The sequence below is a fragment of the Megascapheus bottae genome, chromosome 8, assembly GCF_031878675.1.
Source record: "Megascapheus bottae isolate mThoBot1 chromosome 8, mThoBot2.hap1, whole genome shotgun sequence".
In the NCBI taxonomy this organism is placed as follows: domain Eukaryota; kingdom Metazoa; phylum Chordata; class Mammalia; order Rodentia; family Geomyidae; genus Megascapheus; species Megascapheus bottae.
In genome coordinates, this window is record NC_143516.1 from 21,748,358 (window position 1) to 21,767,081 (window position 18,724).

Genomic DNA, 18,724 nt, shown 5'->3' on the forward strand with positions numbered 1-18,724 from the left:
AGCCAGAGACAAATCGACTGAGAGCTTCTGGAGATTCAGCAATTTGTGTTTGTGTATGAAGTGTGCAAATGTGGGGGTGTGCATGTTGACAGTAGGCAGGGGCAAGTCTCAAGTTAATTGCAAAAAATAGATCCAATTACCCACATTTCTCTCCCCTTCCCTCTGTCCTTCTCTATTATTTCCCAGTCAGGGTAAGAGCAGCTTGGGTGGTAATTAGGCTGTGCCTGCCTGCATGAAGAATTGCAGCAGGAGGACCAGCTATCAAATGACTCGCATTTAGTTCTCTTGTTGTGAGCTTTGAGGCCAAAGCCTTCTAATGGACAAGTAATCAGCTCTCTTGGGAAGGTACTTTCTAGCTGCCACTACCTCAGGCAGTAGAGGTATGTGCTCTGTTCTCCAAAGATAACTCTTGACTCAGACATCTACATCTAAAAGTCTGTTTCATAGGTAGAATAGAAAAATTTCATTGAAACTTCTCCCCCCCCAAACTATTGATCTCTACCAGCACAAAGGAACAGCCATAGTCTGTCTCTCTCTGAGCCCTCTGATGAGTTAGAAGTGAGCAGAATCTGATTTTTTTGTTTAATAGTCCAATTGCTTTAGTAGTGTAACATGAACTCATTAGAGAAGGTATGTGTTAGGTGATTAAATTTCCTGAAGTATTTTTGCTCATACGTAATGGCTTGGTGGGAAAAAAGAGAAGAGTTCAATTAAAAATACCTATTTAAAAATCTTTAGCTATAAAGGATATGTAAATCAAAATAACACTGAAATTCCATCTTGCCACAGTCCATATTAAATTTAATTAAGGTAAGAAACAGCAATAAATACTGGCCAGGATGGCTGGTGGATGGGTAGGGTGAGGTGAGATACAGGCGGAACAATCTTCAAATACTGTTGGTGGGAAATTAGTGCAGCACTGTAAAAATGTAGTCTAGCAGAATCAGCAAGACCTGTATTAGAATTACCATTATACTGTTTATCAGCTAAGTTGTAAGCTATAGTTTAAATGCATCCCTTAAAAGATGTGTTAAAGGAGCTTGTCTATTGCACATGAGGGGGGACTGGCCCAATACAATTTAGGGACAGATGTGGTGTGGGAGATGCTAATAATACCAAATATTGTGAAGTAGAGATAGGAGGAGGTTGGCAGTTTGAGGCCAGCACAGGAAACATATGAATGTGACCTTACCTAAAAAATAAACTTTTGAAAAGGGAGGAAACAAGAGGATTGGGAGGGGTGGGAGAGGGAAATGGGGACATAAACATGAGAAGGGGTATCAATGTGTGAGAAGTAATGCACCTGTTACCTGAGGAATGTAACTGTAACCCCTCTAGACATTACAATGAAAAAAAAAAAGAATGCAAGGAGCAAGTGAAACAGGTGCAATACCTATGTCCTTGAGCAGTGCCCTAGTCTTTTTGCTTTTTAACTGGGACCCTCACATCTCAGCCTCCTGAGTATATAGGATTATGGCAACGAGCCACCTGGCATTCTGAGTGTTTTTTTAATATTAGAGCAGTGACTTTCATAAAACATGTTTCAGCAACAAGAGAATCAGCTATAGTTTTTGTCCTTTGTTTTGTTTATGTGATATCTTGCATGGGCTGAATTGTTCAAACATTGAACCATTCTTTCATTCTAGCATGGATGCTCTTTTGTCATGGTTTGTACTGATTTTTCTCTTTTCTAATATTTTGTTGAGGATTTTGAGATCATTATTCATCAGTGGAGAATGCATTCATAAAATTTACTGTATATCTTACAAAATTAAGAAAATTGAAGGGGTAGGTTTGGGAGGGATGGGGCAAGAATGATGAAAGAAGTGATATTGATCAAGATACTTTGTATTCACAAATAACTGTTGAATGGCGACTACTTTGTACAACTATTCACCAGCAGCTCTCTTTGGTTATGCTTTCTTGCTAGCTTTCTTATTTGCCTTCTCGCTTTTTCTTTCTTCTCCTTTCTATCTTCCTTCCTTCCTTGTGGTTGGACAATGAGCCCAGGTGTACTTTATTCCTTAATACATGCATACATAATCAACTTACAGTTGATTTGGGACTAATCTTCTGTGGCTTGTAACCGATGTTAAGAACAGGACACTTCCTGAATTTTAAAGCCTGCTACTATTAGATACATGTTTCCTTTATGCCGCTTCCTTTTCTAGCAAAAGTCACGAGGCCCTACAATACAAAAGAGCAAGTATTAATACATGAGGCTCTACAATACAAAAGAGCAAGTATTAATACAGCATCCTGAGGAGGGACCATTGGTGCTGTGACTGGTGCAAGACACATCCAATTTTGAGGAATGTATAGGAAAGAAGATGGTAAGAGAAGTGTGTCTTCAAGTTTCAGTAATTCCATAGAAAAATGTTTTAAGTCATAGATATTTAGTATCAGTAAATACCTTTAAAATTTTGGTCAAAAAAAGAATGGACACTTCTGCAAAACAGGTTTATAAGACACAAGAACTGCCCAGACCTTTAAAGTTGTTTGTGGAACAGAATAAAAGGACAATGATACCTCCTTCATCAAGCTTAAGTCTTCCAGCAAGCATTCTGATAAATGTCTTACCCATGTGTGGGAACACAGCAAATTGATTAGCAAGTGGTTTCATATTCAAAATGAAGCATGCTCTACTTGATTTTATCGGATACTAAGAAACTCTGAAGATCTCATAGAAAACTAAATCTCTAAGATCGATTCAAAACTTTGTATTAATTCAAACTTATTAGGAGAAATAAGGCCTTTATTTGCTTTCTTTGGGGGTCAGTGACAGTATCAAGGCTTGAAAACAGAATGAATTTAGAATTATTTTCCCCCTTTTACTTAAAAAGTTTGAAGAGACATGGTGTTAATTATTCTTTGGTTCTTGGTAAAAGTCTTCACTGAAGCTATTTGGTTCTAGGCTTTTCTTTTTTTTTTTTTTCCCTCTAGGATTTTCTTTGTTGGAAGGATCAGTGAGAAGCCACTGAAATCTCCTCAGTAATTATTGTTATAGCTAAGAATAATGGTAACATTAGTTTTAGGGAGATATTGTTTACATGAAAGAGAATGTACTTAAACTTCACTGAATTTCTTGATGCTAGTGTTGCAACAGGCCACCATTGCGCTTTTAAATGATTTATATTTAACATGTCTTATCATGTAGTACCTCAGTAAAAGAGTTAGTAGACTGGATATAGTCTAATGATATAAACCGCAAGATAAACTAAGCCTTTAAACAAGTCCGTGATAGAATTTATCTCAAAACTTGAGAAACAACAACAACAACAATAACAACTTTATTTCTTTTCCTTGTTGACATAGGATCTCACTATGTAGCCCAATCAGGCCTTCAACTCATGGATGTCTCCTTTAGCGTCCTGGGTGCTGGAATTCTAACTGCCACCACTTCAGGATTAGGTGACACATTCTAACTCTTGTAGAGAGGCCAAAGAACTGAAGAAATATTTTATCCACTCAATTAAATAAATATCAAATTAGCAAACATTACATTTGTGAACTATTTACTGTGTTAAGTGAAGTTCAGTACTTGATTAAATTTAAATGGACAGTGAAGACAGGCCAGAGGAAATGTTCACTGAAAATGTGGTAGTGAACAATTGGGGTGAAAATGACTCTGTGTGTGTGTGTGTGTGTGTGTGTGTGTGTGTGTGTGTATGTGTGATGAATTCCCTCCCCCTCACATTTTTTTCAAGGGCACTATAATTGATGGCCTGTTAAAAAATTCTTTTTGCTCTATCTTTATCTGTCTGTCTTTCTATCTCTGTCTCTGTCTCTGTCTCTCCCTCTCTCCTTGATAATAAGCCTGGAGGAAGCAATTCTGGTAGGTTATAAAAGTAGGGTCTACAGGACGTGATTTTAGAATCATGCTAACTGAGTTGCAGGAGAATATAGAGGCCTTGTCCAGAGCTGGAGGGCCTGAGTGAATGATTCCAGACGCTGGCAGGTCACAGGGAAGCATGAAAAACTGCTTACTTCCTCTCTATAAAGGAGGAATCTGCTGCTCTGTAACACAGGCAGCTATTATTTGTGCAAATGTCATTAAATTTAATGGCTATTTTATACTTTCCATTTTATTTGTCTTCTCTGCAGCCTTCAATGCTGTTGGACACATCCGTGTTCCCACAAGTTTCTCTTTTGGTTCTCATAATACCATACTCCCCTGGCTTTCTCCCTCCCTGCAAGTTTCTTTCCCCCAAGTTTTCTTTGCCAGATCACCTCTGTCTCCAACTCTGAGATAGACTTTTTTCCTCAGATTGAGGACCTAACCTTTTCTCTCATACCTTATACATTCACAAGAAGATTTCTTCTCTTTCTATAGCTCCAACCCTTTGTCTGTCTTAGCCTATTTTGTGTTTTGAAATCAAAATGGCTGAAGCTTAGTGGCTTAAAAGCTGAGATATTTGTTTACCTCATGATTCTGGTTGTGACAGAATATGGTGAAAAAGCAGAAAGGGACAGTTACATGCACAACAAGTAACACTGCAAGGCTTGAGGCAAGAGATCAGATAGGGGCCCAGCTGTACTTGTTTGTTTATTTAACTAGGAAAGGTGCTTTACCACTAAGCTATGTCTTCCACCCTTCAGTCGCTTTATAACAACCTACCCAGAGGAGAACTAATCTACTCCTTTAAGGACTGACCTACTCCCTAAAGACAGCACTAACCTGTGCATGAGTGAAGCCCCCAAGATGCAATTCTCTTTCTTTAGATCTGATTTATTTACAGGTTCTACCACCTCAACACTACCATACTGGAAATTAAGTTTCCAGTGCATGAACTTCTAGGGAACATATTATATCCTAATCATAGTTCACTGTTTCCCTCCCTCCCTCCCTCCTTCCCTCCCTCCCTTCCTTCTTCCTTCACTTCCCCTCTCCTTCCATGTCCCTTTCCCTTTCCCTCCAGTCCCCTCCAGTCCCCTTCCCTTCCCTCTTCTCTTTCTGTTTCTTTCTCTCTTCACATGGATATTCCAGCAAGCCTTCAAATAAGTGATCTCTAGCCCCCTATTTCAAACTTGTGACAGCTGCTTCCTCCACCTGGTCCCATAAATCATGCATTGTTCTTCTTTCAGTCCAAAACATCATCGCCAACAATATTCTTTGCATGTCCTCCTCCAGACTGCCACTGTTTGAGTACTCACCTGATCCCAGCACCCTTCAGATCCAACTGCTTTTCTGCATCCTATTTTCCTGCTTTTACTAAAGCCATCAGCCTCTCAACCATAAGCGACTTGAGCATCTCCTCCACTCCTGCCATCTGCTCTCCACATTGCGACTTCTTGAAAATGAAATTCTAACACTCTTCCTGTGGCTCATCTCTTTTCTCAATATGAACAGGCTCTAGACTAAGACATGTATTTGCTAACTGAGCCTTGCTCCTCTTCCCAGTCTTATCTCTTGATCCATTATGTTCATAGTATATAAATTATACACAATATAGTCATGTATCCTCTTTAAGGTCTGGCTCTTTGAATTCTTCCTTGTGTTTCTAACATGTGGCCTCCCTAAGCAACGTTTATGTGATGTGTCCATTCAGTTTAGGTTGAAAACTCTTCCTCTGTGCTTTCATCAGGCATATTTGCCCTCTCTGACACCATACTGTCCAGAAATGGTATTTTTGCTTGCCTGTATCTCCCAGTGTAATCTAAGTCTCAAGAGGACAGAGACTCAGCATTGTAGACCACAATTACTTAATGCTTATCATATAGTAAGTACTCTAAGTAAATTCATGCATTGCATATTGTAGGAATATTAAAAATTGCTTGGCCAGCGAAGGTGGTGAATTTAATAGCCATGTGTACACCAACTCTTTCTTGCATGCCTTTTTTTTCTTTTTGATACCCTCATTTTGGTATCTCTTTTATCTTGTATCCTTAAATCTTCTTTTTTTAATTTGTCAGTTATGAGACTTGAACTCTGGGCCTAGGTATTGTCCCTGAGCTACCACCCTACCCAATTCAGTCACAGTGCCATTTCTGGTTTTCCAGATTAATTGGAGATAAGAGTCTCAGGGACCTTTTAGTGCCCAGGCTGGCTTTGAAGTTCAATCCTTATATCTCAGCCTCCTGAGTAGCTAGGATTACAGGCTCGAGCCACCATGCCAGGCTTGCATCCTGAAATCTTATTATAAGAAAATTGCAAGTTTGATTTACTACTCTTTTCTTCTGCATTCAGATTCCATGTGAGGCAATTCCAAAGTGCAAGTTGCTTTCTTCAGGAATGAAGATTTAGATCTCAGTACTTTCAAATAAGGATTGCGTATCTAAACCTCTCCAATACTCATTTTCTGTACTGCTCTATCATGCTTTCCCTTTCTGCTTTTATCCCAAAGAATTAGTGAAAACTAAGCAAATGGCTTGAAGATTTCTGTTTCTTATATTGCTTACCACATAACTTCACTGGTCTTTCTTCTTTTCAATGCAATTTCATAAACTGGATATGCATTGCTGTGTTATAGGTATTAGGAACTAAATAATTCAACATTATCATTGGACTGCTAAGCCGGGATACTGAGCTATTTTACTTTGTCTGAAATTTGTGAGATGAATAAAGTTTTTAGATACTTTTCCTGTCTATTACATCTCTCCATCACTTTATAATAAGCAACCATCTTGACTTGTTAAGAGAGGCCTGGATCTGTGTTTAGATTTCCAAGGTAATAAGTTCAAGGAAAATTTAGTGTGATCTTTACATTGAAATTACTGTCTCCATATTTACACTTCATATTAAACATGACTCTAATATTATATCCTGAATGCTTTTGCATTTTTACAAGGTCTTGATGATAAGGAACGTCATTTGTACATCTGAAAATGAAACTTAGCTTCCAGACATGCACAATCTCAATTTTTATAACACTTTCATGCTTCTAATTGCTGTTGGCATATCAATATTCAGTCTCTTTAATTGAATGGGTAAATATTTTTGTCTAATGGTAGTTATAACTCTAATATTTTTATGATAAAACCTTTCCAACAGAGAAATAGAAGGGTTGTTTAATTCAGTTTAGGAGCCAGGTAAATGTCAAATATTAAGGGTCTGTAAAGTTTTAAAACATTGTAGCTGTGTTGGACAATACATTCTACATATCTAAAAAAATTATAACCCTCTATTTGACATTACCTTTCTTCCTGTCATTCTCATAGTCTCATTCTCATGTTATTTAAGTAGAGATTACTTTAATATTACCTAATTTTATGAAAATCGTGCTTTAGCTCATTTGCTGGGATAGATGTGATTCCTTTTCGTTGCCTGTACAAATTTAGATAGAAAAAAATCTCTCTTAAGATATTCTCCATTTAAGAATGTGATGATCAGAACACTGCCTCAGGACACTCTTCTCAAACTCTTCAAATTCTTCTGCTTTAGTCTCCTTTGGATTCACTATGCCTCCATCCAGTCCCTGGAAAATTCCATCTTTGTTAAATAGAACTGGTGATCAGCATTGTTATTCACATTCAAGTCATATGGGTGTGGGGACTTGTGCTGCTTCTTTTCTCTGTCTTTATTTGGTCTGTCTTGGGGCTTCAACTTAGGGTCTGAGCACTATCCCTGAGCTTTTCTGCTCAAGGCTAGTGCTCTACCATTTGAACCACAGTTCTACTTCCTTGTGCTGCTTCTTTTTTTTTCCCAATTACTAAAAAAAAATTTATTTTTTAAAATTCTCGCCCACTGTGGAATTAGTGTTTTCAAGCAGATGCCATGTTCTATGACACACAGACATGAAACAGGGATGAGTAAGTGGTGGGACTTTATCTCAGGGCCTGGGCAGTGTCCCTAAGCTTTTTTGCTCAAGGGTGGTACTCTACGATAAACCTGGGATAAATCCAGTAAGTCACATTTATTTGGGGATCATGATTTTGGAGCTTTCAATGATTGGCTTTATTTCTTTCAAGCTTAAGGTAAGGCACTCCTTGACAGCAGAGTGAGTGGCAGAAGCTGTTGACCTCCTGCTAAGGGAAGCTAAGAGATACAAAACGGAAGAGATTGGGGATTTAAATATCTCCTCTTAGGCCATGGCCCTAAGTGATCTAACTTCCTCCTACTAGGCCCACCTCTTTTTTAGTTTTTAAATTTTTTTACTGTAATTAATAGAAGGGTTACATTATATTCACCAGTTAGAAGATGCATTACTTTGCATGGATACCCTTTCTCATGTTTTGGTCCCCATTTCCCTCCCCTCACCCCCCCATCTTGTTTTTCCCCCTTCCTTATCCTATTTCAAATAACCAGATAAACATATATACAATCTATCAGATAACAAGGTAAGATACTGTAACCATATGAGATCACCAAGGGACAGCAAAAGAGATGAGAAATAACAGTACATTAAGGGCAACAATCATACCTTATATGGCTTTTGGTTCTATATCCTGGAGGTCCTTTCATTTAGTATCATCCTATATGTAGACCCTCCTCTTAAAGGTTTCTTTCCTTCCTGGTTGAGTTACAAGTGGCAGCCAAGTCATGAACATGTGTATCTTTGGGCAACTGCAGTCCTACAGTCTTGCTTGTATGCTGGAGTCTGAAGCTCCTTGGGTTAGTGCTCTCACTGCAGCTTCTCTTTGCTGCAGACTTTCTGGCTGGGTCTCATTTTTTCTCTCTCTGTTCTGGGCCTTGGATGGATCTTTGCAATGATGGAATAAATGGCAGTGGGCAGAGGCACACAGACCCAGGGCTTTTCCATGGCCAGGGGCACACCTTGGGCTTTAGGATCCTTCATGGAGTTCAGAATGCTAAGAGTTACAGCATTTATATCAGGAAGGAGCTGTCTGCTAACTGAACCTGGGCACTCACTATCAGTTTTTATTTTATTTATTATTATTTTTTATATTTTCTATTTAATAATCTGAATACATTTAAAGAGCAAAATGAAAATCTTTTAGAAGTGTGCTTAAGACAAAGTCTTCTTGGTAACATTGCTTTAACAGTATTTCCCCATGCTCTAACAATCCTTAATGTTTGGCCCAGAGAGAGGCATGTGCTTACCATTTGTTTCACCTTGATAGGCATCTCATGCTCCAGTCCTCCTTGCCCTCCAATCCTCTCTGTCCTCTGTCTCCATTGTGGCTTTACTTCATTTTTAGTGCTTCACACATTGCCCAAGTTAAACACTACTTGCCTGAAATCTCAAACCTTCCTTTTAAAATCTTAGTGGATATTTCCATGATCCCATAACTGTATGTCTTCAAACCAGCATTGTACAGATGTCTTCTCCTAAAGCAAGCTGTACCAGGGACTTTAAGAAGTTTCAGAACTAGATGACAGAATGTTCTGAGAACTTTTTAAACTAAGGTCCCTATATCTTCTCCAAGGATATGTTCCCATCATCTAACTTCTTTCCACTAGTCCTCACTTACTAAAAGTTCCTTTTGATAGCTCTTCAGGCTAAGATCCAAATCTTTCATGCATGGCTCTTTGTGAGGACCTTCAAGCTCCAGACTACATCAATGTCCCTGAAAAATATAATTCAATTTTATCAAATGTACCTGGGAAGCCAAGTGATCACTTTTTCCACACAATACATACTTGTTTTTCTATTTTGTCATACTTTTTAATATACCATACATTGCTGTGTTTGTTTTTACCTTTTCTCTTTGAGTAAATCATACTTGATTAGGAATGTGTATATTTTCTCTTTGATGTTTATAACTCATGGAAAACTGTAACTTTTTGTGATACTGGGATCATATCTTTAGGGTTATAACAATTTAAATTCTTTATTAATGGATTTTTACTAGGTAAGTCCATTAAGACTACATGTTTATAAAGAATGGTCTGAGATAACTTATCATTCACTTAACATAAAAACAAACTTTTAATACCATTGGAGAAATGCATATATTCTCATGGATAATTTGGATGATTCATCAAAGATTTTCCACAGACTTCTTTTAATTACATAATTCCTAAGTTTGGCAATTCTGTCAGCCTCCATACTTCAGACATGGTTAAAGACGAACATCTGGATTTCGTTTATAATGAACTTGGGTGAAGACCTCACTAGCCCAAATCACATGAATTTCAGTATGACTTTTAATTCATCTAATGGGTAGAAAAATTTGTTCTGCATTTGGAGGAGAAGATTTATAAAAGATACTAGACTTCAGAGTGCTTGAAATCCTTTAATTCATTTTTGCCTTGTACTTAAAGAAAAGATGGAATTTTTCAAAATCAACACAGGATTCTAATTGTGATCATTTAAATCAATAACATAGAAGTTTCTGCCATAGAGGAAAAGCAATAATTGAAATTAAAATGAATACATAGAATAAAAATGACGTTTGAATACAGGATAGAAAACTTTGGGGACTTTCACAAGCAATGTGATCCATGAAGTATTGAACTCAGTTTTTAAAGCAGCAAGAAAAAATCTTAATGAAATAATACCTGGTTTTAAAGTTAATCAAGATTTACTCAAATAAACTACATAAGAGTTTGATAGTAAAACAATTCTAGGTGATTTTCTAATTTGCTTTATTTTATAATCATATTCCTAAAAATAATTCAGGATGTATATTACTTTAGAAATTACATATTTACATACCTATTAGAAGCTTATGATGGAAGACAATGAAGCCATATAATGAGTGATTGTTGTCCTTAATGTACTATATTATTTCTCATCTTTTTTGCTGTCCCTTGGTTATCTTATATTGTTACAGTATTTTACCTTGTTATCTGATATACTGTGTATATGTTTATTTGGTTATTTGAAATGGGATAGGGAAGGGGGGAAAACAAGATGAGGGGAAGGGATAGGGGGAGGGAAATAGGGACCAAGATATGAGAAAGGGTATCAATGTTTGTGAAATAATGCACCTTCTATCTGGTGAATATAATGTAACATTTCTATTAATTACAATAAAAATATATGAAAAAATATTGTGGGATTTTTGGTTTTGCTTTTATTTCATTTCATGGGGTTTGATGTTACCAGCCTCTGACATTTCAGGTTTGAACACATTTCAAAACAAATCAACAGACATGTTGGGGCATTAGTATTTGGGCTCATGTTGCACAAAGGAATATTTCAGGATAATCAGACACTACTAAATGTCTTTAAGTCTAAGTTACATATACGTTTAAATGATTCTCTAATATTTACCAAAGGTTTACTTCTATATTGTTGCCTATTACAACATTCAAAGGACTTTTCTACAGAGAGGTTGAAGAGGGCAACCAAGTCTTTTTACACTGCATATATTAGATCATTAGGTGTTTAAATATGGATTGACTTATTCTCAAGCTTGAAAAACTAAACACAGCTGAAAGCCAAATCCTGTGACAAATGAATATTCTCTACAAAGATTACAAACAGCGTACAGCAAATGGAATTTCTAAAAATCACACCATTGTCTAATATGTGCCTGATAAATGGTATTTAAAACTAATTTGGAAAGGGAGTGACTTCAATGGTGCTGTTTTAAGATACAAATAATTTAAAATGACTGTAAGCATATATTGTACAGACAAAAAAGATTAGTGCAAAGAAATTCATGCTCAATGTAAAAAAAATAGAATTAGAAGAAAATGAAACTAAATTTAAGCTAATGTGTTCAGCTGCTTTTCCTCTTACAATTTATGAGAGATTCCTTCAGTAGACATTTAAAATTATTACTACATACAATCAAATACAGCTACACTGATGAACGAGAATGACAAGGCTCCTTTCTAATTATTCCCCTCTTCAAAGGGGGATAAGGCAAGTTAACATAGTCTTCACCTTCTTTCCCAGAGCATGAGCTCATTAAGGAGTTTTAGAGCATCTTGAAAATCTTACCCTAGTGCTTAATACCGTATCATTCTATTTTAGATGTTCAATGAAAAGAAATAGAAAAGTCATAGTCTTAGCTTCCTGAGTAGCTAAAATTATAAGCACGAACAACATTTACCTGGCATAGCTGCATTTTTGTAAGGTTGACATGACATTGGAGCCAAAGACCCCAGTGGAAGCTATGAAGAAACATAAACCTGACCTATGAAGGTCATAAACCTGTCTCTTCATCCTTCAACTTTACTCTCACATCTTGTTCTCACCAAAGGCTGGGGAGAGAACGAGACAACCACAGAAATCAAGAGGGCGAACCATTAGCCTCTCTCCACAAGGCTCTGAAGAAGCCTCTTCTCACGCCCCACCTGTAGGAGACATTGGGTATTGCAGTCTTAGACATGTTACTCATCACCACAGGCAGGGACTTCCTGGCAGGGATACTGAGGCCCTCACAGGAGACTTTAGGTCGAACAGGAGTTCAACCGTAGGTACTTGGAATATTCAGATAATGGTTGGCTGGTAGCAGTCCTTCAGGCTCTTCATCCACATAGAGATGAGCTGGAAGATGAAAATGGAATTGGCATCAGCTCTACAGATTTATTCACACCAAACATATGCTAAAATACCAAGCAGAAGTATTCTGCTTCGGGTTCCCATGACTTCAGATCATGTCATACTTTAATCAAATCATCCTTTCTATTTCTTCACGAAAAGCACACTGAAGCTGGGTGCCAGTGGCTCACACCTGTGATCCTAGCTACTCAGGAGGCTGAGATCTGAGGATCATGGTTCAAAGCTAGTCTGGGCACAAAGGTCCATGAGACTCTTACCTCCAATTAACCAAGAGAAAACTGGAAGTGGCGCTGTGGCTCAAAGTGATAGAGCACTGGCCTTGAACTGAAGAGCTTAGGGACAGAGCTCATGCCCAGTTTTGAAGCCCCCTGACTGACCAAAAAAGAAAAGAAAAGAAATGAAAAAAAGCCCTCTGAATACAGAACCCTGACATGGTGGTTTTCTTGTGTTCTCTCTCACACCAGCTGTCCTCTCCTAAATGAAAACAAAAGCCAGGGATATGTAGAAGTGGACACATACGAGGAAACGAAGATGAAAACTTTATGTGAATTACCAAAAAGACAGAAAATGAATTAATTCCTTCTAAACAAATCTTTGGAGTACAAATAGTCATTTTCCTTCAAAGGAGATTTATTCAGCCTTGGAACAGGATAGAATAAACTGGTCTCAGGTAAGAATAAGCCACAGCATCAGCTATACTATAGGAATAATTCTGTTTGGGTATCAGCTCGGTCCTATTCAGCCTTCCCTTGGCACAAATCTTTTCCTCTTCCTTTCTACACTTGTGAACCTAGAAGATTCGCATGGTGATATCCAGTGGTACAAACCTGAGAGCAAAAATGTCATTTCTTTGAAGAATGGGACATGTTTGATCTGACTTAGTCAGACCAAACAGCCACCTCACTGCTTGGACCTCCCTTCCTTGCACTATTTCAATCCCCTCTCTCAAAACCCTCCTTCCCCCTTACAGAGGGTATTGGGCACCTTTGGTAATGCCTTGTATACCATTGTTCCACAGAAAAACAGCACCTGGTGTCACAGATTGCCCGTGAACCTGGAGGAGTGATCACACAGTGGGCCAAACCTTCTGTTTCTACACAGGAAACAGAAGGATGTATTAAAGTGTCCCCTCAGAGGTAAGATGAGAAACAAGATGTACTTGTTCATGGATTTCACAGCAGTGCAGTGGCCATGAGCAACAATGAATTCTGGGAAAATACTAAAGAGAAGTAAAAGGTAGGTGAGATCTGAAAATGATACCCATAATGTTTCAACTATGCAGCCAGGGCCCACCAGGATCTATTTTCCTAACATGTCTAATTACATTCTTTTTCAGTAGGACTCAAAGCACAGTTAGGAGAATTAGAGCAAACACTGAGTGAAAGAGGCTGATAACCTTTATGTGTTTTGTTACAATACAACTTAAAATACATACCTTATCCAGAAGTCTTCATTTCCAAGGAAACCAATATGAACTTTTTGTTTTTACTTTGGATGTGTCATCTCACCACATAATTTCCTGGAAAAATCTGCAATATAAAACATTCCTGGAAGTTCAAATGTTTCATTAAGTACATTGAAAGACTATCTTTTAAGCAATATGTGAATACTACAGGTCAGGAAGTTGAAAGGATCACAAAAGTTGAATGCTAAGACAGTGGCAGACATCCTAGGAAAATAAACACTAAAGATTTCACCTCAGGAAGTCCACTTCCTTCCTGGTAGAGGGGGAAAAAAGCAAACAGAACATACATGAAGCTGAGGGTCCAGTGAGAGGCACTGTGCTGTGAGGCGGGCGGGGATTGGATGGGAATGCAGAACAGAGTGCAGGGCTCAGAGGCTGACCCACAGACACAGGCTAGGTGAGACCTTCTTTTCAGGTGATTACCTGGAGCCCTCTTGCTTCCTATTTTCTATTGATTCCTGCCTGGGTGCAGTACAGAATCTGCATAATCCTGAAGAGATGACAAGTCCTGGCTCCATGAAGGCACAATGTGCGTGTGGTAGCGAATGTTAGCCCTATGGAGTGGGGTCAGGGACGCCTAAAACAAACAGAATAGCAAGGAAAGAGATGCAGCAGGACATCAAATATAGGATCTGTTGGCTGCTTTCTTCCCCAGAAGTAATTTGGCATCACTAACAAGGGCCTCACTAGCACACAGTAAAAAAGGATATAGTTAAGAACAAGAATAACCAGCAAAGTAAAAATGTAGAATGATAAATAGAACTTATATCATAGCATTGGAAGGTGTCAGGGTCTGGAGTTGTGAAAACACTGAGAGTGGACATTATCACTTGGCATACTCAAAATGCCCTATTTCTCCTGCAGAGAAATAGTTTGGAGAGGCAAAGTAAGTTTTTATACAAATTCAGGTTTTTGCATTACTGTAACACAAAAATAGTCCTCCATAAACATTGACAGTGCCACACCAAGAAAGCCCAACAAAGAGCCTCTGCCAGAGGCTGTGGAGAGCGACTAGAAGGAGCCTTAAGTAGGGTTAAGACAAGCTTGTCAGAAAGAGTAGCATCCTATCCTTTTCTAACCCCTGCACTTACCGTAGCACCGAGGCTAACCTGAGCCCTAATTGTCCTCAAATCCTGATATTAATAACAAAGCTATTAATAAATGATATATTTTTCGTTTCCTAGCCCTAACCCTAAATTTGATCAGAATAGTATCCCAATCATAAAGTTAATGAATGTATTGCAATTGATTCATCCTGATAGTCCAATTGTCCTGCTGGAAAAGTGTTGCAGTGTGCGCTAAATCTGACAGAGTTCCTCCCTCTAACCAAAGCGATCTTTCTCCCTAACATGAGCCATCAAGTCCATTGACCTGAAATCCTAATACTGTGAGAAACATTGTAGTTTCCATTGATCCTGACTTTTCCTGAATTCCTAGACCTTAAATTAAGTTTCATTTTCCCTTAATAACTAACCTCTTTCTTTCTTTCTTTTTTTCTTTCTTTTTTTCTTTCTTTTTTTCTTTCTTCCTTCCTTCCTTTCTTTCTTTCTTTCTTTCTTTCTTTCTTTCTTTCTTTCTTTCTTTTTTTCTTTCTTTCTTTCTTTTCTTGGGGGGTCATGGGCTTGAACTTGGCCTGGGCACTGTCTCTGAGCTCTTCAGGTCAAGAATAACACTCTATCACTTGGAGCCACAGTGCCACTTCCTGTTTTCTGATGGTTAATTGGAGATAAGAGTCTCACAGATTTTTGTATTAGGGCTGGCTTTGAATCTCGATCTTTAGATCTCAGCCCCCTGAGTAGCTAGCCTCACCATGCTCTTATGCTTTTTTCAAATGTCATGAAAATTATATCAAATTGAGTACTTTTTGTGGGGTCTTTATCTCCTCAGTGAACAAAAAAATGAAAATTGAAATGGGCAATCTCATAATCTGATTAAGAATTTAGTAAGCAGTGTCACAACATATCTTAATAACATAATTTTGTTACATGTATGTGTTTTGTTATTGTTGCCTCTGTTGTATAGTGATAAAAGGACCACATTTGTTAACTAAACCCAAGTTTTAAAAGATGCAGTCAGATATTGTTTAACAGACCACTTTTTCTTTACATGTTTAAACTCATTCACAGATGTTGGAGCTAGATTATGCTCTCTCAAAGTGATTGCTGGACGTGGTATCACCACGTTAAGGGCAGCCACCATCTTACCAGGAGCTATTCTATTTAAGCCACATCAGGTATCCAGGCTTGGGTTGAGGTGGTGTGTGTGTGTGTGTGTGTGTGTGTGTGTGTGTGTGCGCGCGTATGTATCTGGATTTGGCATATATGTGTGTATGTGTGTTAATACATATGTGTGTGTTTACACATATGTGTGTGTATGTGTACCTCACATTTTCTTCATCCATGCATCCACTGAAGGGCATCAGGGCTTATTCCATACCTTGGTTATCGTGAACAGTACTATTGTGAAGGTGGTTGTGCTCGTAGCTTTATTGTATCCTGGAATCCTAGACTTAAAAAAAGATTTCCTTGGGGAGGGAAACCTTCCTGCAAATGCAAAACACCTTTCATTTGTCATACGGATCAATCTTCACTGAATTAAGATCAAATATAATTGTACAGAAGCATATATAATTTTGTACTTCATTTGAAAGTTTTTTCAGTGCCCCTTTTGTTTTACCTATGGACTACATGTTAAAAAAATCAGATGTTGGGCAGGGAGTGTAGCCTAGTGATAGATTGCTTGCCTAGCATGCACGAAGCCCTGGGTTTGATTCCTTGAATTCATATACACAGAAAAAGCCAGAAGTGGTGCTGTGGTTCAAGGGGTAGAATGCTTGCCTTGAGGAAAGCCCAAGGACAGTACAGTGCCCAGGCCCTGTGTTCAAGCCTCAGGAGTGAACAAAAAAAAATCAGATGTTAAGTGTTGAAGGTTGGATTTATACTTTCAAGGCAAATTCAGTTTTTCTGGAACAATTTGGGTTGCTTCTAGAAAACAAATTATTCAACTTTGGTTTCATGCTGCCAAATAAAAAAATCCTTTGGTCTAAATCATACTGTTTCACTCTATGACCTCTACATGTCCTCCAAATTGGAGATGGCTTTATGCCATGATTCATCCTTCTTGGCTCCTTGGATCATTCTAGTTTCTCTGCTTCACCTCTCCTCTTTCCCTCAAGTTGTGTCCAGTTGGCATTAGGTCTATTCCCCAGGAACTGCAGTCAGAGTTTATCTTCCAGCTTCCTTTGCTTGATTTGGAAAACATCTAGTGAATTAAAAGCTCCTATTCCAGGGAATAAAGAACAATAACAAATTGCTTATTTATTATATACATATATACTTATTACCAACAAGAACAAGAGATGAAATGTCTTTTGGCCAAAACATTTCATTTTTGCAAGTCAGAATTTTTTGTAGCTAATAAATTCGGAGGCTTACTTCTTTTCTACACCAATTTCCATTGAAAAACATATTTGCATTAAAAAAGGAAACCTTCAAGTACATATTCCAAAAGAATAGCAGAAGAGAACTTTGGGCTGTGTGGGGGAACCCTGCTGCTTGCTATTTGCCCTTTAGCAAGAATGCACTCAGTGAAGCAAGCAGTCAGGAACCAGAGGGTGCCTGGCCTCACCTACCTGGAGCAAGTGGGGAGTGTCCCAGGACACCATTGGCTGACGGTCGTTCCTATTTGATGACGCATCTGCCACCACTTGATCTGTATTTAGCGAGCATGTTTTGTGAAAAAAAAAGTGGATCTGCACCGAGAGTCCTGATCTCCGGAGTCTGTGTTCCTGGGATTACTCGTGGGCCATCTTACCCACCACGTGGGCTTCCGAGAAGGTCGACTACAGGGCTGTACTGTAGTTATCATGCACAGAGATATTCAGATATGCCAGGAGCAAATTTTCACCTTAATTGTATGAGTATCATGTATTTTCCAAAACTTAAACAAAATGTAGGAGGATAACTTGGTAAACTTTAAATTTTTGTCTATACGCAAGCAGTCAGTTGATCATGAGGAGTTATATAATTGGTCTTTTCCTAATATACAAATATTTACTCAACATTAGAAAAGAAAAGCTGAGATATTATTTTTAAATGTCAGATTTTATTATGAGGACAAAAGCAACTCTCTGTAGACAATATGAAGTTGAATCTGTAACTTCTCTGGGAATTACATTCAATGAGATAACTCAGTTTTATGCTTAGATTTTCTTTGAAAAATTTTAAGATTCCTTAAGAAGTTGTACAAGTTCAGTATGTTCATTTATGAGCAGCATGTGTCTTGATCGATACCATTTATTATATTTTTCTTTCTCTTCTCTCCCATTCTCATCCACTCACTCAAGTTACCTGGCTCAATTGTTAAAATCTTTAATTTTAATTAGAACAAGTTTATTGTCTTTACGTCGTTGTATAAAGTGGTTCCACTCAACAGTAAAATTTATAAACACAATGCTTCTTAATCAATATCACCCCTTCCATTGCTCTTTCCCATCTCTCCCAACCTCACCCAGCCCCTCAAGTTACCCCATTCATATCATCTATGTACATTGAATATCATGTGTATTTGCCCTCCTGTTTGAATTTTCTTAACATGTGATTTGGTTTGATTTCAATTTGACTCAACAAATTGCCACTGATTATTTTTGCTACCTTTCCAGTTTACTCTCTCCTAAGGTAGCTTTCTTGTCTGCAATGCCCCACTTCTCCCACTAGTGGGAGCAGAGCAAGTAGGCAGTTGATAGAGCTTATTTTGGGAATAACATTCGTTCTGTAACTATCAATAAAAAGAGAAAGTATAGTCTATATCTTTAAATCACCTTTCCACAGACCCCTTCCTGAGAACAAAAACCAAGGCTGAGTTTTCCACATGATGACAAGAACAGAATTAGGAGCAGCAA